The sequence below is a fragment of the Staurois parvus genome, unplaced genomic scaffold, assembly GCF_062004578.1.
Source record: "Staurois parvus isolate SC_StPar_1 unplaced genomic scaffold, SC_StPar_1.0 ptg001122l, whole genome shotgun sequence".
In the NCBI taxonomy this organism is placed as follows: Eukaryota; Metazoa; Chordata; class Amphibia; order Anura; family Ranidae; genus Staurois; species Staurois parvus.
Window position 1 is genome coordinate 1,064,477 of NW_028318918.1, and position 24,744 is coordinate 1,089,220.

Below are 24,744 nucleotides of genomic sequence, written 5' to 3' on the forward strand. Positions count from 1 at the left end.
ATACTTGATTTTGTGCAGCCCTGCTGCTCTGTGGCAGTACTTCTACTATAGCGCGGAGGGCTAAGCGGTTAATTTCCATGGGCTGCCCTATGTGCAAGAAACCCACAAATAATGGTGTTAGAAAACGCACAATTTCCATGTGTTCCTGCACCCCACCTGCTGGGATCGATGATATTAAAGGTGAAAAGCTTCATTTCAGGAGAGGGCATTGTCGGTCGATTTTCTGTGTAGCCGACCAGATATTTTGCTGAAAGTCCAGTTTTGATTGGATAACATTCCTCCAGTTTACGAGTTGTTGGTGTCGCCCGGCCTGGGTCTACCATTCCTTCTTCCTGCTGACTCGGCCATAAAGCATGGTGTGTTCTGCAGAAATTCGGTGCTTCCACCATCTGGACTCAGGTCCCCCCCGGCCTCCTCTGGTATCAGTGATGCAACATTATTCATATTACAAGATGAGGGCAGCCTGTTAATTGCCGCCGGTAAGGACATCCCATGTCAACATTTTTATTTTTGTCTCAGAACATGCTGCTCATTGAAAGAGGCAACTGCCAGCTCAGACAACAGACGCCTCTCGCTTCTCATTGAAAGGGGAGTGTGATTCCAGCGATCTCCAATTCTTCATTTCCCCACAATGACACCATATTCTCTGGGTCAGCCGTAGTCACTGCGTTCTTAACTCTTGCCTCTCTTCCTATTCGACCATGATACCACGGTAGTGTCTGCCTCTTGGCCACATTGGACACAATCTTTTCTGTTTTTTTTTTTTTTTGGCTCCCCATAGTTAATGTTTTATAAATCTGATCTCTTAAAGGGTCCAACTCCCCCTACAGACCCAATATATAGGGTCTAACATGAAACAAAGTCACATTCCCTCAATCCCCCCATACACATACTTTTACCTGAATCACATGGTTCTTTTCCCCGTATCATCCTGTATTCTTTTGAATTTGTTTCAACTGTGCATGGCTGTACCCATAGAGCCGCATCATCTATTCAGAAATCCAATCACAGCGATCTGTAAATGGAAGACTACAAGTCCCATCTGCCACCGCAGCAGATATACTCATAGATCTCAATGGAGCACCAGTGAGATGACATCACCGCACTCATAGTCCATTGATTACTTCCCCCAGCCCCATAACAGGAGGTTCGGACCTCCATATGGACAAGAGGCCAGAGGAATTGTCTGCAGCAGTGTGTGCATTGCACCCTCGAAGCACCAGTCGCTGTTGCATTGCCCCATAGGCAAGATCGGCTACTTGCACCCCCCCCACTCAAAATAGATAAAGCTTTACTTGCAGTTCTACTTCACCCCTCCTAGCACACATCCTCTTTCCCCTCAAATTTTGCACCCTAGCACAAATCCTCTCCCCCAAATCCCTCCTCCTAGCACAACCCTCTCCAAATTACCCTTTCCTGCACAAATCCTTCCTCTCCACCCAAATCCCCCCTCCTAGCACACACCCTCCCAATCCCCCCTCTTAGCACGATTCCCCCCCCAACACAAATTCCCCCCTCAACTGGAGGGGGAACTGGAGAAAGTACAGAGAAGGGCAACCAAACTGATAAGAGGCATGGAGGAGCTCAGCTATGAGGAAAGATTAGAGGAACGGAATTTATTCTCTCTTGAGAAGAGGAGATAAAGGGGGATATGATCTCCATGTATAATACATAAGGGGGGGATATGATCTCCATGTATAATACATAAGGGGGGGGATATGATCACCATGTACAATACATAAGGGGGGGATGTGATCTCCATGTATAATACATAAGGGGGATATGATCTCCATGTATAATACATAAGGGGGGATATGATCTCCATGTATAATACATAAGGGGGGGATATGATCTCCATGTATAATACATGAGGGGGGATATGATCTCCATGTATAATACATAAGGGGGGGATATGATCTTCATGTATAATACATAAGGGGGGATATGATCACCATGTATAATACATAAGAGGGGATATGATCTCCATGTATAATACAAAAGGGGGATATGATCTGCATGTATAATACATAATGGGGGATATGATCACCATGTTTAATACATAAGGGGGGGGGGGTAATATGATCAACATGTATAATACATAAGGGAGGGGGGATATGATCAATATGTATAATACATAAGGGAGGGGGGATATGATCAACATGTATAATACATAAGGGGGGATATGATCTCCATGTATAATACATAAGGGGGGATATGATATCCATGTATAATACATAAGGGGGGATATGATCTCCATGTATAATACATAATGGGGGATATGATCTCCATGTATAATATGTAAGGGGGGATATGATCTCCATGTATAATACATAAGGGGGGATATGATCTCCATGTATAATACATAAGGGGGGATATGATATCCATGTATAATACATAAGGGGGGATATGATCTCCATGTATAATACATAAGGGAGGGGGGATATGATCAGCATGTATAATACATAAGGGGGGATATGATCTCCATGTATAATACATAAGGGGGGATATGATCTCCATGTATAATACATAAGGGGGGATATGATATCCATGTATAATACATAAGGGGGGATATGATCTCCATGTATAATACATAAGAGAGGGGGGATATGATCAACATGTATAATACATAAGGGGGGATATGATCTCCATGTATAATACATAAGGGGGGATATGATCTCCATGTATAATACATAAGGGGGGATATGATCTCCATGTATAATACATAAAGGGGGATATGATCTCCATGTATAATACATAAGGGAGGGGGGATATGATCAACATGTATAATACATAATGGGGGATATGATCTCCATGTATAATACATAATGGGGGATATGATCTCCATGTATAATACATAAGGGGGGGATATGATCTCCATGTATAATACATAAGGAGGGATATGATCTCCATGTATAATACATAAGGGGGGATATGATCTCCATATATAATACATAAGGGGGGATATGATCTCCATGTATAATACATAAGGGGGGATATGATCTCCATGTATAATACATAAGGGGGATATGATCTCCATGTATAATACATAAGGGGGGATATGATCTCCATGTATAATACATAAGGGGGGATATGATCTCCATGTATAATACATAAGGGGGGATATGATCTCCATGTATAATACATGAGGGGGGATATGATCTCCATGTATAATACATAAGGGGGGATATGATCACCGTGTATAATACATAAGGGGGGATATGATCTCCATGTATAATACATAAGGGGGGATATGATCTCCATGTATAATACATAAGGGGGGATATGATCTCCATGCATAATACATGAGGGGGGATATGATCTCCATGTATAATACATAAGGGGGGATATGATCTCCATGTATAATACATATGGGGGGATATGATCATCATGTATAATACATAAGGGGGGATATGATCTCCATGTATAATACATAAGGGGGGATATGATCTCCATGTATAATACATAAGGAGGGATATGTTCTCCATGTATAATACATAAGGGGGGGATATTATCTCCATGTATAATACAGAAGGGGGGATATTATCTCCATGTATAGTACATAACGGGGGGATATTATCTCCATGTATAATACATAAAGGGGATATGATCTCCATGTATAATACATAAGGGGGGATATGATCTCCATGTATAATACATAAGGGGGGATATGATCTCCATGTATAATACATAATGGGGGATATGATCTCCATGTATAATACATAAGGGGGGATATGATCTCCATGTATAATACATAAGGGGGGATATGATCTCCATGTATAATACATAAGGGGGATATGATCTCCATGTATAATACATAAGGGGGGATATGATCTCCATGTATAATACATGAGGGGGGATATGATCTCCATGTATAATACATAAGGGGGGATATGATCACCGTGTATAATACATAAGGGGGGATATGATCTCCATGTATAATACATAAGGGGGGATATGATCTCCATGTATAATACATAAGGGGGGATATGATCTCCATGCATAATACATGAGGGGGGATATGATCTCCATGTATAATACATAAGGGGGGATATGATCTCCATGTATAATACATATGGGGGGATATGATCATCATGTATAATACATAAGGGGGGATATGATCTCCATGTATAATACATAAGGGGGGATATGATCTCCATGTATAATACATAAGGGGGGATATGTTCTCCATGTATAATACATAAGGGGGGGATATTATCTCCATGTATAATACAGAAGGGGGGATATTATCTCCATGTATAGTACATAACGGGGGGATATTATCTCCATGTATAATACATAAAGGGGATATGATCTCCATGTATAATACATAAGGGGGGATATGATCTCCATGTATAATACATAAGGGGGGATATGATCTCCATGTATAATACATAATGGGGGATATGATCTCCATGTATAATACATAAGGGGGGATATGATCTCCATGTATAATACATAAGGGGGGATATGATCTCCATGTATAATACATAAGGGGGATATGATCTCCATGTATAATACATAAGGGGGGATATGATCTCCATGCATAATACATGAGGGGGGATATGATCTCCATGTATAATACATAAGGGGGGATATGATCTCCATGTATAATACATATGGGGGGATATGATCATCATGTATAATACATAAGGGGGATATGATCTCCATGTATAATACATAAGGGGGGATATGATCTCCATGTATAATACATAAGGGGGGATATGTTCTCCATGTATAATACATAAGGGGGGGTATGATCTCCATGTATAGTACATAAGGGGGGATATGATCTCCATGTATAATACATAAGGGGGGATATGATCACCATGTATAATACATAAGGGGGGATATGATCTCCATGTATAATACATAAGGGGGATATGATCTCCATGTATAATACATAAGGGGGGGATATGATCTCCATGTATAATACATAAGGGGGGATATGATCACCATGTATAATACATAAGGGGGGATATGATCAACATGTATAATACATAAGAGGGATATGATCAACATGTATAATACATAAGAGGGATATGATCTCCATGTATGATACATCAGTGAACTCTGTGTAGAGCTATTCACTTTGAGGTCATCACAGAGGACAAGGGGGCGCTCTTTACGTCTGGAGGAAAATAAATGTAGTCTCCAAATACGGAAAGGTTTCTTCACAGTGAGAGCTGTGAAAATGTGGAATAGACTCCCTCAAAAGTTGGTTGTGGCCAGCTCCGTCGATTGCATTAAAATTCTGGATTCCTTCTTGGATACACAGAATATAACTGGATATAACATTTATAGGTAACGTTGATCCAGGGAATATCCGATTGCCTCTCGGGGGATCAGGAAGGAATTTTTTTCCCTGCAGGAGCAAATTGGATCATGCTTTGCTGTTTTTTTTCCTTCCTCTGGATCAACTGTGGGTATAAAATTATAACTTTTTCTTTTAATTTTTAAAAAAATTTTTTTTTTTTAATTGGATGGATTTTTGTCTTTTTTCAGCCAGGCTAACTATGTAACTATGTAACAGTTCAATACAAGAGGATGAGGAGGGCCCTGCTCCTTGGAGCTTACAATCTAAGAAGTATCTATCTTTGTATTGTATAATATATGTAACAGTTTTGCTGCAATAGCATACATTGTTTCTTGGTTGGTTTGATGTTACATTTATCAAGGTCTGGCTGGACGTATAATACAATATAGTAAAATGGATGTATGTGCAGTAAGATGCGATCTGACAAGGTGTGCGGTTCTGTATTCTGCTGTGTCGTGCGTTGGTTCAGCAAAAGAGTTCTTTGAAGGAACAGGTGTCAGGAGCAATGGTCGAGAAGTATTGTTCTCCAAGGGGGACTAATTACTAGCACTGTTCACCAGCATATGGCATCTTACACGTCTGGCGGGGGTAATACACAGCAGCAACCAAATGGAGCATAGGATTGCTTGGCACGGGACTGAAAAGGAACGATTTGCACATTGCTATCGTTCTCTTTAAGAAACAATGAGAACAGCAACTTTAGGAAAATGTTTAGAAATGGCATTTTGTTTATCTAGGTATTTCTTGCTTAAAGTGTTACTAAACCCCGGGCCTTGCATTCACTATATCCCGTCTCCCCGGACCCTGCATTCACTATATCCGCTCTCCCCGGACCCTGCATTCACTATATCTGCTCTCCCCGGACCCCGCATTCACTATATCTGCTCTCCCTGGGCCCTGCATTCACTATATCTGCTCTCCCCGGACCCTGCATTCACTATATCCGCTCTCCCTGGACCCTGCATTCACTATATCTGATCTCCCCGGACCCTGCATTCACTATATCTGATCTCCCCGGACCCTGCATTCACTATATCTGATCTCCCCGGACCCTGCATTCACTATATCTGATCTCCCACAGTACACAGGAAATGCAATTAGTTTAGTAAATATAAACTGCTAAATACCTTTTCTCATCAGCAGTATATAGCAGTCTTGTGACTTCTATCAGTTTCCAGCAGAGCACTAGCTAAAGCTTATAGGAGGAGTATTCTTTCTGCTCTAGGAGGATGCAGAACCCCTGACCTCTGTCTGACCTGTGCTGATCACATGCACTCTCCCAAGAAAAAAGAAAAAAAACCTCTCTAGCAATACACACCAAACTGGTCATGTGCAAAATGCCTACCATTCAGTCTGTCTTATCAAAAGATAAGAGGTGGCAGCTTAAACAAGGAGAGGAACAGAGCAATCAGGAACAAATGGCCTTTTGACACAATGCAGAGGATTAACCCCTTAGGTTCCACAGTGAACTTTACTGCATATACAGCCTGATTTTACTGCTGTGGGTTTAGTAACACTTTCAGGCGATTGTAGCTGTTCTGGTGCACTTACACAGTTGAGTACTGTCCATGATACATTTTTTTTATTTGCACTGACAGTTACATTTTCTGGACAAAACTTCGGAGTGGAACCCTTCTTCTAAGAGCTCTTGCACAGTGCTTGTTTCCCTCTGAAAAGCAATCCACCACGGTATAGCATGGGCTGCCAGTGGGATTTTCTATTAAAATACCTCAACCTTGAGCCAAGCATTTGGCTAGTGGTTGTGGCACGCTCTCATTGATCTCAACGGGCGGGTGTGACAGGCGGTGCCACCTGTCAAACCCTGCAGGATGAATTCAAATTGCCATGGGCACAGCATGTGTGCAGCCCCATCCAGCAATATTGTTAGAATTTTGGTGGGCAGCCAGGAGGGCTGCCGCTCAGCCGCTTGTTTTTACCGCTCATGTGAAAGAGCTCCAAGGTCCAAACAGGTGTTTCTACTTTGCTTATAGGTGAAGGTACTTAAAGTGATACTAAAGGTACATTTTTAAAAAAATTAACAAATATGTTATATTTACCTGCTCTGTGTAATGGTTTTGCACAGAGCAGCCCCAACCCTCCTCTTCTAAAGTCCCCCACTGGTGCTTCTGGCTCCTCCTTTCTGCTGAGTGCTCCCGTAGCAAGTTGCTTGTTATGGGGGCACTCACGCGTGCTCACTCCCAAGCCAGCTCTGTGTGTCCATTGACATACAGAGCGTGGCTCAGCCCTGCCTCCTGCTCCCTCCTCACTGGCTGTGGTTGACAGCAGTGGGAGTCAATGGCTCCAGTTGCTGTCTTTGAGCCAATGAGGAGGGAGAGAGCAGAGAGAGTTGGATCACAATAGGGCTTCGTTCATTAGGAGTCTGGGGGAGTGCACACAGAAGGTGAAGAATACATGGAGATAAATAAAACCCTCAACCAGGTGCGGACTGACAACTCATGGGGCCCCCAGGCAATAGGGGATCATGGGGCCCCTGTGTCCTTGCCCAAACTCAAAAAAGCCTATGAAAAAGGTACCAGGGATATCTCATGGGGCCCCCTACTGACCCAGGGCCCTCGGGCAGTGCCCGAGTTTTCAAATGGTCAGTCCACCCCTGCCCTCAACTGTTAGGATCAATTTAGGTTAGCTTAGAGAAGCTCAGGGGCGCATCACCAGGGTGGTTTCTAGCAATACCTAGATGAGACTTCCACTCAGTAGGCAGGTGCGGGGGGTGCGCGCCGCACACCGGGAGACACCCATCGCACGGGGTGACACCTACCGTACAGGGTGACACCGGACCTGCTCCAAGAAGCTAGTTGTAAAGCAAGCCAACAATCCCCGTAGAATGGATCCAATCCATCCTGCAGGGATTGTCGGCTTTCTTTACAACTTACCTTTTCGTGGAGCGGGTCCGGTGTCACCCCATATAGCTTGCATGCCGACGATCACCGCTGCGGATTGGGGAGCATAATGGATCGGACTCCTATCCATTATGCTCAGTACGCAGATCCAATCCATCCTGCGGGGATCGTCAGCATGCAACTTATACGGGGTGACACCAGACCCGCTCCACGAAAAGGTAAGTTGTAAAGAAAGCTGACGATCCCCGCAGGATGGATTGGATCTGCGTATTGAGCATAATGGATAGGAGTCCGATCCATTATGCTCCCCAATCCGCAGCGGTGATCGTCGGCATGCAAGCTATATGGGGTGACACCGGACCCGCTCCACGAAAAGGTAAGTTGTAAAGAAAGCCGACGATCCCTGCAGGATGGATCAGATCTGCGGATTGGGGAGCATAGTGGATCGGAGTCCGTTATGCTCATTCTGCGGGGATCGTCGGAGGGGGTGTCACTAAGTGTTATCACACCAGGTGACACCAACCCTGGGGACACCCTGCTTCCACTGTACCATATCCGTAATTATTACACCATAATAGAGGAACAAATCTGTTTCTCTACACAATAGAATTTTTAGGGTTTATCATGAGATCTCATGATGTACCTCAATAATCCGATATGGTGGAGAAACAGATATGTTTCTCTATCCTGATGTAATGATGACTAGCAGTTCAGGGACTTATGATTGTGGCACAGATGGGGAAAGTCAGTAAAGCCCTAATGAAACTTCTCTGGCAGTCTGGCCCTTTAAAATGGTCTGCGCCAGATTCAGAAATCCCTGCTGCTAATTTTGGCAACTATACCAACATGTGTGGCAGATTCATGGAGTTTTCCATAGTGCCAATGTGACAAATTGGCTCTACTGCTGAACCCAGTTGAAAAATAATTACCTCCAGTTTGTATATAACAAAACTGGAGGTAATTAAGACCAACTGTGAATTGGAGTACAGAGACAGGAAGAGTGCCTGTCCCTGTACACTATGTAGCAGGTGGCATGTTTGCTGCTACTACCTCCTCCCCCCATCACTGGTCGTTAGGGATGCTGTCGGCTTCATAGACAAAAGCTTCCTATCAACCAATGGTGCTGAATGTGGGTGGAGCCTGCTGGAGAAGCTGAGACACTAGTTCCCCATTAGGTCCACTCGTCCCTTGTGAGTGACAGCAAACCGTGGGTGGATTCTGTAGCTAATAGCAGGCTGTCTGTTGACTATAGATCTGCTCACTGTCTGCTGTCAGTCACAAGGGGAGTTTACCTGATGGGGAACTATTGTCTCTGAATCCCCATCAGGCTCCACCCACTTAGCTTTAGAAATCCTCCATCACTGGCCTACTGATGTGATAAAGGAGCTCATTTTCACTGAAGGCAAAGTGTGACTTTCCATGCAATGTGTGTCCCGAGTCTGTCATTGCACTGACGTGGAGGTACAATTCTAAAGAATGTCTATGATGCCCTTAATGAATTCCTCCGAGAGCAGGGGCGGATTGACAACTCATGGGGCCCCCGAGCAATAGGAGATCATGGGGCCCCTGTGTCCTTGCCCAAACTCAAAAAAGCCTATGAAAAAGGTACCAGGGGCAGCTCATGGGGCCCCCTACAAACCCCGGGCCCTCGGGCAGTGCCCGAGTTTCCAAATGGTCAGTCCACCCCTGTCCGAGAGCATTCAAAAACTTAAAACATTAAGATTTTCTTTGTGGTTATGGATGGAGTAGAGAAAGCCTAGGTCCTAGGTCAAGTTTTTTTTGTATCTTTTTGCACATGTTTTCATACAGTCCTATTGAAGTCAATGGGGCCAAAATGCCTCTTCTGCTTCAAAAGTAGCTCATGTATTTTTTGGAGCTTCAAGCATTGATCCACAGGTGCCTGAATTTAAAAGCATGGAATTTGGCTCGTTGAGTGTTTTGGAGCTTTAAGCTTCAAGTTACAAAATGAATCATGTGAATGGGGCTTAGAGAGCATTTCCCTTACTTAAGAGAGATGTTTTCTTATTTCCTGTTGTGGCTACAGGACAAAAAAAAGGACATTCAGGCTTTATTTTTGAACATGTCTGATATTTTACTTCAGAAGCTTCATTGTGATGCAGAAAAATTGAACTGCCACGGGGGAAGTGATTAATATGTTGTAGCAGGGTCCAAGTAGCTAAATCTGTTAGCTGCAGCATCTTATGTGATCCACTTCTGAGACTTGTATTCCCCGGCGTAACTCCAGTACTGAATGTTGGCTTAGCAGAAAGCTTGCGTAATTCCATGATACCTGGAGAGATGGTGAATCTGGCCATGGGTCCTAGAGATACAGGAGCAGAACTAGCAGATGTGGGTATTTGAAACATTGAGCTAAGGACTATGTTCTTCTCACCACACCCTAGTCCTGCCTTGCCCAACCTTCTTACCCCAGAGGAACCCTAGAACTAAATTTCAGGCCTCAGGGAACCCCTGTTAATTTTAATGATTGGGCTTACTGGGAAGAATGGTCCTCAAATTGGTAACCAGTAAGAAGGATGGCAACCAGTAAGAAGGATGGCAACCAGTGAGAGGAATTCCCTGATGCCTGGAGAAATGCTGAATTTGGCCATTTTCTAGAGGTAGATGGAAACATACCTAGTAGATGTGGGTATCTGCAGCACTAAGAAATACCATTGAAATAATTTTCATGCTCCAGGGAACCACTGCTAATTTAATTAATTGGGGTCACTGGGAAAAATGCTCGTCAAATGAGTAACCAGTAAGATGCATATCCTGACACTTGGAGAGATCCTGAACCTGGTCACATGTCGTAGAGATAGATGGGAACATAACTAGCAGATGTTGGTATCTGCAGCACTAAGGTCAGTACGATGTTCTTCTTACCACACCCCAGTCCAGCCTTTCCCAACCTTCTTACCCCAGAGGAACCCTTGAAATAAATTTCAGGCTCCAGAGAACCCCTGTTAATTTTAATGATTGGGCTTACTGGGAAGAATGGTCCTCAAATTGGCAACCAGTAAGAAGGATGGCAACCAGTGAGAGGAATTCCCTGAAGCCTGGAGAAATGCTGAACTTGGCCATGTCCTATAGGTAGTTGGAAACAAACCTAGTAGATTTGGGTATCTGCAGCACTAAGAAATACCATCAAAATAAGTTTCATGCCCCAGGGAACCGCTGATTTAATTCATTGGGGTCACTGGGAAGAATACTCCTCAAATGAGTAACCAGTAAGATGAATATCCTGATACGTGTAGAGTTCCTGAACCTGGTCACGTGTCCTAGAGGTAGATGGGAACATTACTAGCAGATGTAGGTATCTGCAGCACTAAGGTAAGTACTATGTTCTTCTTACCACACCCCAGTCTAGCCTTTCCCTACCTTGTTACCCCAGAGGAGACCTTGAAATACTTTTCAGGCCTCAGGAAGCCCCTACTAATTTAATTAATTGAGGGGGGTGAATAGAATAAAGCTCTTACATACAGTGTAACCATTGAGAAGAATGCCACCCTTTGCAGAGGTAACCAGTAGGAAGAATGCCCCCCCCCCACCTTACAGTGGTAGCCAGAATGTTACACCTGAAGACAGATAGAAAGATAACTGGTATCATGCTGCTGTCTCTGCCAAGTGATCTTGGTCCCAGCAGTCTCTAGGCACGATCAGATAGGGCAATCGGCAAAAGCTCAAGGAACCCCTACAACCTAGACTGTAAGCTCACAGGATCAGGGCCCTCCTATCCCTCTTGTATTGAACTGTATTGTTGCTGTATTGTCTCCCGTTATATTGTAAAGCGCTGAGCAAACTGTTGGCATGATATAAATTCTGTATAATAATATTAATAATACAACCTCTGGGGGAAGCTTAGTGTTCCATAGAATCCTGGTTCAAAGTAGCTGCCTTAGTCCTTCTTTCTTTCCCGGCCAAATTTCGACTTTTCATGTTGTCTGGGTTTTAAAATTAAGGATTTGTTTTACTTCTTTTTTTTCTCCAAAACTTTAAAATGGTACAGTCATTCAAAAACTGAACAAACATGGAGTAGTAGTTGTCTTCCACTTGTGATGTTCCACTTGGCGCGGATTTCGTAGTGATCTCCATCTGCACCTAGTTTACTGACTCTTCTCTGGGAGAACTTGTGACTAATAAACTAGAGAAGCGTCGGAGGTGTTGGTATGGAAAGACTGCCAATTTTCCTGTTGAAGAGGTGTTGGCAGGGAGCAGGAGTCATTTAATACCTGTCTTCAGCTGCTATCTGCAGGCTCATAGTTTAGGGATGTTGGAATACTAGTTTATCCCATGCCATCTGCGTCACTCGCAGTCTCTAGTTTCACCAGCCTGTGCCAGAACAACTACACCAATTCTCCTCTTGCAACACTAACAGTGCACGCACGCTGTCTGGCTCCTCGTTCTATGGCTACTCCTTTAAATATAACTGAAACGTGACTGAGTAAACAGATTTAACACAAGCTCTTACTAATCTACGATGTGACTGACGTGCAGACTGATGGAGAGCTTTGAACTTCTTCACAAGGCTTGAAACAGTTGGACTTTTTTTTTTTCCAAACAGCAGCATAAGAAAAATGGAGGACTTGCCAAAAGACAAAGCAGGTCAAATCCCAAGAGCCAAGTAGCCTATTTCTACAAAAAACGTTTCCAGTTGGTAACTAACTTTTTGAGCAATTTCTTTTGTTGTCAATGGGGTACGTGCAGGGGAGGACTGACAACTCAGGGGGCCCCCGGGCAATAGGGGATCATGGGGTCCCTATGTCCTTGCCCAAACTCAAAAAAGCCTATGAAAAAGGTACCAGGGGCATCTCATGGGGTCCCCTACTGAGCCCGGGCTCTCGGGCAGTGCCCGAGTTTCCAAATGGTCAGTCCGCCCCTGGGTACATGTTCTCCATCTTCATAAAGTTGATATGCTACTTTTTTGCCCTCGGAATATTGCTGTGTTTTTGTTTTGTTTTTTTAATAACATGACCGTTTTGGCTTGCAATCTTTCAGCAGTATTAGTTTTTATCGCACCAGAAAAAGTATTAGTGTATGTACATCGCATACTAGATTATGACAGACTTACCTTAAAACCAAGCCTTCCAGCAGAACACTGTCACCGTTGACAGGGCTACCATCTTCACCTGGTCTTCCTTCTGGGTTCGTGGGCTCAGGCCGTTTGAATGACCGAGCCGCAATGGCACCACTCCCGCATGTGCATAGAAGAGACGGCCGTGCCACAGCATTCTGAAGGGATGGCATACAGTCCCTTTAGATCGCTGTGCTTATGTACCATTGATGTCACCAGCTGCAGAAGTAGTGAATATCTCCCACACAGTGCATGTTTAGGAGACATTCCTTGTACCTACAGGTAAATTTTATTCTACGCATACCTGTAGGTACAAGTGAGCAAGCGGAGTTTACTACCGATTTAATATGCTATTCCAGACTTGTTTTTGATCAATTTTGAGTATCTTATTGTATTGGACAATTGTATTTAGTGCGTTTAATGCCTGACTGTTCTTTCATAGTTTTCTCCTGGACAGTAAATCAATCGACAATATGATTATATATAAAACCATTCAATGTATGGCCACCATAAAATGTAAGATGTGGTCCTAGAAATTGAGGCTTTATCATGCGCTAAGCTCTACAAAGCCTCCAGGACCAAGAACAAGGGTTAAAAAGATCTGAGAAAACAAAAAAAGTTTGTTTCCTCCATATCAGACACAAACCCTGTGGCTCCTTCACCATGTGTAGGTAAAAACCTAGGTCACACATATACCCCATCCCCAATCCTGTTACCCGGTGCCTAGCAATATACAGTATGTATGTCATAATTAGGATGGCTGTACCAAAAGTGGGTATAACATTTTTTATTAATTTACATAGGTTATTGAAATTTCACATGTTGATAGAGTAACTCTTCTTTTTCATTGCAGGTAAATAGTGGATTCCAAGCAGAAGCAACATGCCTTCATTGAGTTCTTGATGGAGGAGGGGTGAAGGCTTTCCGACATCAATAGAAGACCACAGAATGTTTACAGAGATAACACAATTGACGATATTCTTCAATGATAAGACCTTATGGAGATGACACCATTGACAAGACTAACCATTGACAAGACATTACAGAGATGACACCATTGACAAGATTGACTAATGACAAGACATTACGAAGATGACACCACTGACAAGACTGACCAATGACGAGACATTAAGGAGATGACACCACTGACAAAATCAACCAATGAGAAGACATTACGGAGATGACACCATTACCAAGATTGACCAATGACAAGACATTAAGGAGATGACACCATTAACAAGATTGACCAATGACAATACATTACGAAGATGACACCACTGACAAGACTGACCAATGACGAGACATTAAGGAGATGACACCATTGACAAGATCAACCAATGAGAAGACATTATGGAGATGACACCATTAACAAGACTGATGAATGACAAGACATTACGCATATGACACTATTGACAAGATTGGCCAATGACAAGACATTAAGGAGATGATGCCATGGACATGATTGACCAATGACAAGACATTATGGAGAGGTCACCATTGACAAGAGTCACCAATGACAAGACATTACAGAGATGACACCATTGACATGATTGACCAATGACAAGACATTATGAAGATGACACCACTGACAAGATTGACCAATAACGACATTACAGAGATGACACCACTGACAAGAGTCACCAATAACAAGACATTACAAAGATGACACCATTGACAAGATCGACCAATGACAAGACATTATGGAGATGACACCATTGACAAGATCGACCAATGACAAGACATTAAGGAGATGACACCATTGACAAGATCAACCAATGACTAGACATTATGGAGATGACACCATTGACAAGATTGACCAGTGACAAAACATTACGAAGATGACACCACTGGCTAGATCGACCAATGACAAGACATTACAGAGATGACACCATTGACAAGAATTACCAATGACAATACATTACAGAGATGACACCATTGACAAGATTGACCAATGACAAAACATTACGAAGATGACACCACTGGCTAGATCGACCAATGACAAGACATTATGGAGATGAAACCATTGACAAGACTAACCAATGACAAGACATTACGGAGATGACACCATTAACAAGATTGACCAATGACAAGATATTAAGGAGATGACACCATTAACAAGATTGACCAATAAAAAAAAAAAATTACAAGTCACCAATAACAAGACATTATGGAGATGACACTGTTGACAAGAGACACAAAAGACAAGACAATGCTCATCAATGGTGTGTCACCGTGAACATCCTGTTTCCTTCTGTGGATGTTGGACATCCTGCACCCCTCCTTCGTCAAGAACTCAATGTTGGCATGTTGCTTCTGTCTGAAATCCATTATTTATCTGGAATGAAAAAAATAGGAAGAACAGTTTTTAAAGAGGAAGAGTTACTCTACCAACACGTGAAATTTGAACAACCTATGTACTTTAAGTTATTTAAAAAGTTATGCTCCCCCTTGCGTTACTTTCTGTTCTGCCCTCGTATTTCCCTTTCATTGCTTTTTATTAAATTTAAAGGAAGCGGTACAACGTGTGCAATGCTTATATCCGATGCATCATATCTGGTGTGATTATTTGAAGCTGTTTTGTTGGAACATAATGGAACCAAGTCTCAGGCTCAAAGAAGGCTAACGAAGAACGATGGATGTGGCATTGCAGATGCGCACCCTGTTCTGTAGAATACCTCTTCGTATACATGCCTTTAATTGCTCTACTGTCATGGTGTAAAATGCCATGGTGTTCGTATACTTAACCCTGAATAATGAAATACTAACTCCAGACATGGCATAAAGTCTACAAAAAAAAAACCAAAAAAAACCCCCAAACAACAATGCCACGGAGGACAGTTCAGTCGAAAAAAATGTGTGAATTTACCCTTGAACCTGGCAACACGTTAGCAGAATTAAACACTTCTTTGTAAAGCGCCGTGTTTTTTTATTTTTTTTTTATTTTTTTTTTATCCCATGTATTTTATAGGCTGATTCCAACCGTCCAGTTGTCATAGAAACAGCCTCCTCTGAAAAAGGTCACCGGCAAGCAAGTCTGTTTTAGGAACAACTGGCAGAGATTACAAGATTAACTAATATTTCTCTCCTTTATTCAGCGAAAGTAGAATCAAATCAGACTGAACTTTCAGCTCCTCTTCTCTAGCGAGGAGAGAGCGAAAAAAAAAAAAAATCTGTAATCAACGATTTTTTTATTTTTTTTTCCTCTACACCGGTATGTGGTCGTCTGATATGTGAAGCGGTAGCTCTCCCCTCTGCGCGTTTTAGATGACTTTAATTAAACCACACTTAAAGCTGAGAAAAGTGCTGAGAACAGTTAATTGAATAATTTCCCAATGTACTGCTAAAACTCGTAACATGATCTCGGGGATAAAAGATGGCCCACATGGCAAAGTTTGGATGGGTCACTTCAAGCAACACGGGGAAAAATTATGCCTTGTTTGGGTATACTAAAATAGAATGGAAAAAGAATTCGAGACCCCTTAAAAAAAGAAAACAGGAATTACCCAGTTCCTTGAAACTCCCTCCCCTCCCCCATATACAATTTAAGGGGAAGAATGTTGGCATATACAAATATTTATTTGATGCTAAAATCCTCATTGTATCAGACATAATGGCCATTGAGGTGGCCCACAGAATTGCCAAGACTCCAATATGATTGAATGGATATACTATACAGTACATACTGTACACAATCCCCATTTGCAGCACATAGGGTGATGTTCCTAGGAAAATGCTCATAGAGCAGTCCTCACAGGGTAATACCCATAAGGCAATCCTCCTAGGGCAATCTTCATAGAGCAGTCCTCACAGGGCAATACCCATAAGGCGATCTTCACAGGGCAATCCTCATAAGGCAGTCCTCCTAGGGCAATCCTCATAGAGCAGTCCTCACAGGGCAATACCCACAAGGCGATTCTCATAGGGCAATCCTCATAAGGCAGTCCTCATAAGGCAGTCCTCATAGAGCAGTCCTCACAGGGCAATACCCATAAGGCGATCCTCATAGAGCAATCCGCATAAGGCAGTCCTCATAAGGCAGTCCTCCTAGCACAATCCTCATAGAGCAGTCCTCACAGGGCAATACCCATAAGGCGATCCTCATAGGGCAATCCTCATAAGGCAGTCCTCATAAGGTAGTCCTCCTAGGGCAATCCTCATAGAAAAGTCCTCACAGGGCAATACCCATAAGGCAATCCTCATGGGGCAAACCCCATAGGGCAATCCTCATAAGGCAGTCCTCATAGGGCAATACTCATACAACAGTCCTCACAGGGAAATTCCCATAAGGTGATCCTCATAGGCAAACCTCACGGGAGCAATCCACATAGGGCAATCCTCATAAGACAGTCCTCCTAGGGCAATCCTCATAGAGCAGTCCTCACAGGGCAATACCCATAAGGCGATCCTCATAGGGCAATCCGCATAAGGCAGTCCTCATAAGGCAGTCCTCCTAGGGCAATCCTCATAGAGCAGTCCTCACAGGGCAATACCCATAAGGCGATCTTCACAGGGCAGTCCTCATAAGGCAGTCCTCCTAGCGAAATCCTCATAGAGCAGTCCTCACAGGGCAATATCCATAAGGCGATCCTCATAGGGCAATCCTCATAAGGTAGTCCTCCTAGGGCAATCCTCATAGAAAAGTCCTCACAAGGCAATACCCATAAGGCAATCCTCATGGGGCAAACCCCATAGGGCAATCCTCATAAGGCAGTCCTCCTAGGGCAATCCTCATAGAGCATTCTCCATAGAGCAGTCCTCATAGGGCAGGGGTGGGCAACTGCAGCCCTCCAGCTGTTGGTAAACTAAAAGTCCCATCATACCTATGCCTTTGGGAGTCATGCTTGTAACTGTCAGTTTAGCAATGCCTCATGGGACTTGTAGTTCTACAACAGCTGGAGGGCCACAGTTGCCCACCCCTGTCACAGGGGATAAAGCATGCTTGTTATACTCCCTGTGGAACCTAAGGGGTTAATCCTTTGCATTGTGTAAAAACGCTGCTTGATCCTGTCTTCTCTGATCTTCCCCTTCTTCCACTGTCCCCAATCCATCTGCTGATAGTACAGAGCCTTGGGGGCAAGCTGTACATGCTCAGTTTGGTTTGTCACAAGACCGCAATATACTGCTAATGGGAAAAGGTATTTAGCAGTTTATATGTACTAAAATTTTTGCATTTCCATGTTGTGTGTACTGTGGGAGACCAGATATAGTAAATGCAGGGTCCAGGGTTTAGTAACACATTAAGTCAAAGTCAAAAGATTATTGTCCCTTTCCCTTTGGCTTGGCAAAATGATTTTCTTTTGCAAATGTCAACCTAATGAGTCTTCTCATCAAACGGCTTAACCATTCCCCAACTCTATTCCACATCCTCTTGACCTTTCTGCCATTAAACAACGTGCTTCAGACTTGGAAAAAGGAACCCATGTCTTGAGGTTTACAATCCAAGCAAAAACTAACAGACGACATAATGTAGTTGCGGAAAATATTGCTAAAAAAAAAAAAAGGCATCTGGCTGCAGATCAGGAGGAACATGGCATAGTGGTTACAGGATAGCTGAAGTAATATAGAAATGTAAGGCAGGAGATCCCCATAGTCATGCAGTTTTCTGGTCCTGTAAGATAATAGACTATCAATACACCAGACCTAAAGTTAAAAACAGTAAGAGCAACCAACCATTCCTTCTTTTAAAGATGGATTCCAGGTATGAATATTTTTACACAGTTACAATGGTCCAGCTTGGACTATGTACAGTATATACCAGACTTTCTAAACCCTTTCTACACAGAGGAACCCTTGAAATGACTTTTTGGTCTCGGGGAACCCCTGCTAAAAATGACAGTATCTACAGCTCATGATACCTTCGTGCGATGGCCAGTGGGAAGAATGTTCCTTACACTTGTGGTCATTGAGAAGAATTACCCCCTTATAGATAGCTAAAAATATCAATGGTGTCAGCAGGAACCTATCTGAGAGGCAGATATTGCTTGTTGCTCAAGGAACCCTTAGCAACCTCTGGAGGAACCCTGGTTCAGAAACCCTGGTTTATACCATACCTGGCCAATGCCACTAGAAGCTAGAAATCCCTGAAGTAAACACCGATAGTACGCCGCTATTCCAACGATCTCCACTTGATTCCAGGTCCCGTGCTGTGTGGCTAGCCAACTGCATTCTGAAGACAGGTCTGCTGGTCGGCACTGGCACCATATTGCAAAGCGTTCATTGACTGAACAAAGTGGGGATGGAGGGCGGTGAAGTCACCGCTCAGCACAGGACTCAAGTGGAGATCACTGGAGTAGTGTCTAGTTCAGTGATTTCCAGGTTCTAGTGACATCGGCCAGGTATGGTATATACCAGGGTTTCTCAACCAGGGTTCCTCCAGAGGTTGCTAAGGGTTCCTTGAGCAACAAGCAATATCTGCCTCTCAGATAGGTTCCTGCTGACACCATTGATTGCTCAAGGAACCCTTAGCAACTTCTGGAGGAACCCTGGTTGAGAAACCCTGGTATATACCATACCTGGCCGATGCCCCCAGAAGCTGGAAATCACTGAAGTAGACACTACTCCAGTGATCTCCACTTGCTTCTGAGTCCTGTGCTGAGTGGTGACTTCACCGCCCTCCATCCCCACTTTGTTCTGTCAGTGAACGCTTTGTAATATGGTTCCAGTGTTGACCAGCAGACCTGTGTTCAGAATGCAGTTGGCCAGCCACACAGCACGGGACCTGGAAACAAGTGGAGATCGTTGTAATAGCGGCGTACTATCGGTGTCTACTTCAGGGATTTCCAGCTTCCAGGTCCATCGGCCAGGTATAATATATACATAGTTACATTAGACCAGTGTTTCTCAACTCCAGTCCTCATGGACCCCCAACAGGTAATGTTTTCAGGATTTCCCTCAGATGAAACAGCTGTGGTAATTACTAAGGCAGTGAAACTGATCAAATCACCCGTGCAAAATAATGGAAATTCTGAAAACATGGCCTGTTGGGGGTCCATGAGGACTGGAATTGAGAAACACTGCATTAGACCAAGGTGGAGCAATGTACCTGTAACCATGTATAAAATTTCCATACCTGGAATTCATCTTGAAATTGTTGGGGGAATTCCTCCCCAGGGAGGTGGGGAAGGCCTCTGGTTGGTGTTGGTGCCCAAGGTGCATGTCCCATAAAGAAAGCAAAAGAGGTCAGTAGAGAAAACTGCAGGCATTTAAAGACAAACAGGAGTGGCAAAAGTTAAACTTCTGAATTTTGGAATTTCCAATGAATATTGGGAAATTTTCTGATGTGTATGACACCAAATGGAAAGCAATCTTTGACTGCTTTTTTATGCCCCTTTATATTAAGGAGAAACTTCACCCCCTTACATTTTTCAATTTATACCCCACCTTACCTTGTTTGCAGTGCAGTACCCACCCAGCTAATAAATCCATCTTTTTCTGTTGTAATCCATTGCCCGGCTGCTGCATGCTGAGTCCCATATTGCCATTTTCTTTCCTACGCCATCAGGGGGCTGGCTGCCTCTTCCTGTTGGCACCCTGATGATGCACCATGGCACATGCATAGTGTGCTGGATAATTGCCTGCTCATGTAAAGTGTGACATTTATTGCATGAAGCCTCCTGGGATGCATAACGGGGGTATCTAAGGTGACTGCGGCAGCTGGAGCTACGTCATTCTTGACTAGGCAAGAAAGGTAGAAGCTCTCATGATTTTAGTAAAAAGAGGTATTCGAAAAAAATTGCAAATGTGTTAAAGGAGTGGGGAAGTAACAACATTATATAAAGTAGAAGAGAAGAGTGAAGGTCCCCTTGAGCTTTACTCGTGTTTTTTTTTTCACTTCTAATTTAAGTAAAATTTTTTATTGATTAAAACAATAACAAAGTAACTCAAATTAATACTTCAAATGTCTATCAGTGTTAATCAGTGGTCTCTAAACTGTGACCCAGGGGCTGGATGTGGCCCTTTTCTTGCTTTTACCTGGTCCTTGGGGCACTATTCCTCCCACTGATACAAAGCAATATTTCTCCCACTGACACCAACAGTGTGGCATAATTCCTTTCACTGGCCCCAACAATTGGGCACTATTCCTACCACTGACCCCAACAATGAGGCACTATTCTTACCACTGACCCCAACAATGGGACACTATTCCTACCACTGACCCCAACAATGGGGCACTATTCCTACCACTGTCACCAATGATGAGGCACTATTCCTCCCATTGACCCAACAATGGGGAACTATTCCTCCACTGACACTGATTATGGGGCACTATTCATCGCACTGACACCAACAATGAGGCACTGTTTTTTTCACTGACGCCAACATAATGGGGCATAATTTCTTACACTGATATGAGCAATAGGGCACTATTCCTATCACTGACTCCAACAATGGGGCATTATTCCTACCACTGACACCAGCAAAGGGGCACTATTCCTCCCACTGACCCAACAATGGAGAACTATTCCTCCACTGACACCAACAATGTGGCACTATTCCTTCCACTGATGTCAGCAGTGGGGCATACTGTAACTTCTGACACTGATACAAGCAGTAGGCCACTATTCCTTCCACTGACACCAATGATGGGGCAGTATTCATCCCAATGACCCCAACAATAGGGCACTATACCTCCCACTGACACCAATGATGGGCACTATTCCTTCCACTGACGCCAACACTGGGGCACTATTCCTTCCACTGATGCCAACAATGGGGCATAATTCCTCTCACTGACACCAATGATGGGGCACTATTTCTCCCACTGATACCAATGATGGAGCACTATTTCTCCCACTGGCCCCAATGATGGGGCGCTAGTCTTCCCACTGACTCCAATGATGGGGCACTATTCCTCCCACTGACTCCAATGATGGGGCACTATTCCTCCCACTAATACCAATAATGGGGCATTTGTTACTAAAGGACAGTAGACTGGCCCTTTGTTTAGAAAGTTTGGAGAACCCCCCGTGCAAATCATGGGGAGTGTTCAAGGCACAAGCCCCAATTGTCAGACCAGAAACAGGATTCTTGCACCGTTGCTTTGCTAATATAGGACAGCACTGTAATTTGATGGAAGCTTTCTGCAAAAACTAGAATTGTTTTGTACAGGTTGCTAAAATAAGTTGTTTATTCATGTTGTCCTTGGATACAATTCTACTGTGTTCTCTGCAGAGGCTTCTCCTGTACTCAGAGACTTGGCTTAGTGTTGTGTTCCACAATAAGAGACGTAAACACCTCCTATGAAGAATAGCCAAAATGAAGCACTCAGGGATGCTGGAAAGAAAGGACGTGAGACCTGTTTTGTGAAAACCAGAAAAAAACAAGAATAGTGATTTTGTTCATAGCCAACCATCAGGCTTTAGTCTAAAACCTCCATTTGGAGATTAAACTAGGAATCGGGTCACAGAGGCTTCATTTTCTTTGCTCCTGTTTCATAACTTACACTTACCCTTTATCAAAAGTTGTAGGTACAGTATAGGTTGTTGACCTAGAGATTGCCAAATTAATCTACTGTATTTTCCCAATTCTGTTCCCCTTCATCTCCTGATGAAGCTACTTGCGAAACGTGGTAAGAAAAAGAGGAAGACTGCTCCTCAGTGACCAGAGAGTATCCATGCTGATGGACGCTCCAGTCTTGTTGAGGACACACAGTGGTGGTATAGAGGGCTGGCCATTTGGGGATAAGTTCCTTGTGGAATGGTGCTTAGACAAGGAGGATTTTTTTTTTATCTGCATATGAGGTGTGACCGTTTAATTCCCGGAATGCCTGCAGCGTAGAACCATGGTGGTGAGTCACACAGCCATTCACATTTGAGTGTGTTTTGACATGTTCTAACTTGTACTCGCCTCGGTAATGGACCAGTTGACTCGGTCTTCACTGAGTAGTGGAAGACATAACACGTGTGTACCTTGCGCTGTTGGTGGAAAATGAGTGACAGGAATCTGGAGCAGCGGATTAACACCAAATTTTGCGAGAAAAAATTAGCAAAAGTGCGAGTAAAACTTTAGCTCTGTTAGAACAGGCTTGTGGTAAACATTCTATGAGGAAATAAAGTGTTTTTGAAAAGCACAGGCAGTTTCAACGGTCAACCAACATTGTTATATGGAAATTCTGAAAAAGGTTACGGGAATGTGTTTGGAGGAAAAGGCCAGAAGCCTGGCCTGAAAAGTGGATTCTCCACCATGACAATGCTCCTGCGTTAAAGTGTTACTAAACCCAGGACCCTGCAATCACTATATCCGAGCTCCCCGGTCCCTGCATTCACTATATCCAGCCTCCCCGGACCCTGCATTCACTATATCTGGTCTCCCCGAACCCTGCATTCACTATATCCAGCCTCCCCAGACCCTGCATTCACTATATCTGGTCTCCCCGGACCCTGCATTCGCTATATCTGGTCTCCCCGGACCCTGCATTCACTATATCTGGTCTCCCCAAACCCCGCATTCACTATATCTTGCCTCCCCGGACCCTGCATTCACTATATCCGGTCTCCCCGGACCCTGCATTTACTATATCCGCTCTCCCCGGACCCTGCATTCACTATATCTTGTCTCCCCGGACCCTGCATTCACTATATCCGGTCTCCCCAGATCCTGCATTCACTATATCCGGTCTCCCTGGACCCTGCATTCACTATATCCGGTCTCCCTGAACCCTGCATTCACTATATCCAGTCTCCCCGGACCCTAAATTCACTATATATGGATTCCCCAGACCCTGAATTCACTATATCTGGTCTCCCACAGTCCACAGAACACGGAAATGCAATTTTTTTAGTAAATATAACCTGCTAAATACCTTTTCTCATCAGCAGTTAGAGAAGTCTTGTGACTTCAGCAGAGCACTGGTTAAAGCTCGTAGGAGGAGTTTTCTTTCTGCTCTAGGAGGATGTGAAACCTCTGACCCTCTGTCTGGACAGTACTGATTGGCACGTTACGTGGGCATCATGACGCAACGCGTCGGTACGCATTGACAGCATCTCAGGGTACCCTGAGGAAGTCTCGTGGGCATCGTGACGCAATGCGTCGGTACGCATTGACAGCACTTCCGGGCGTGGTGACGTCGTTTCCGGCACGGACGCCATATTGGAACTTCAGAACCATGAGTATACACCCATAATATGGGAAAAAGGCATATCTGTTTGTTTTTCATTTGAGTGGGCATTTTACATTGCGTTTGTTTAACCACTGTAGAAATACGGCGGCAGGGCGGCACGGGCAGGCAAAACCACGTTTTAAAACGTGTGTTTTGTAAACAGGTAGGGGGCTTGCGCGAGGCGCGCTGCCGCCCTACCTGTCCCGCCGATCACAGCCGCGGATGTCAGTCGCCGGGTCACAGCCGGTCCTTACCGGCTATCTCCCGGCGATCGGCGGCAATCAGTGACAGAGAGCACGGCTGCAGTAGCTGTGCTTTCTGTCACTTCCCTGACAGCTCCAGGACAAGATGATCTGGACAGAAGAGTTTCACTCTCCCGATCAGCCGTGTCCCCTGCAGTACA

At 43.9% G+C, this 24,744-nt stretch overlaps 1 protein-coding gene across 5 annotated transcripts in view; it reads left to right on the forward strand.

Moving 5' to 3' along the window:
* PKNOX2 (PBX/knotted 1 homeobox 2) overlaps nucleotides 1-24,744 on the forward strand; it is a 683,220-nt gene that overhangs the window by 289,083 nt on the left and 369,393 nt on the right. Inside the window, exon 1 of one of the 5 annotated variants that reach the window (XM_089658996.1) lies at nucleotides 12,808-12,826. The exons of the other annotated variants lie outside the window; for them this stretch is intronic. The gene's annotated coding sequence lies outside the window, so the exon portion shown is untranslated. Of the gene's footprint in view, nucleotides 1-12,807; nucleotides 12,827-24,744 lie in introns of those variants that run through there. 5 annotated transcript variants of the gene reach the window in all.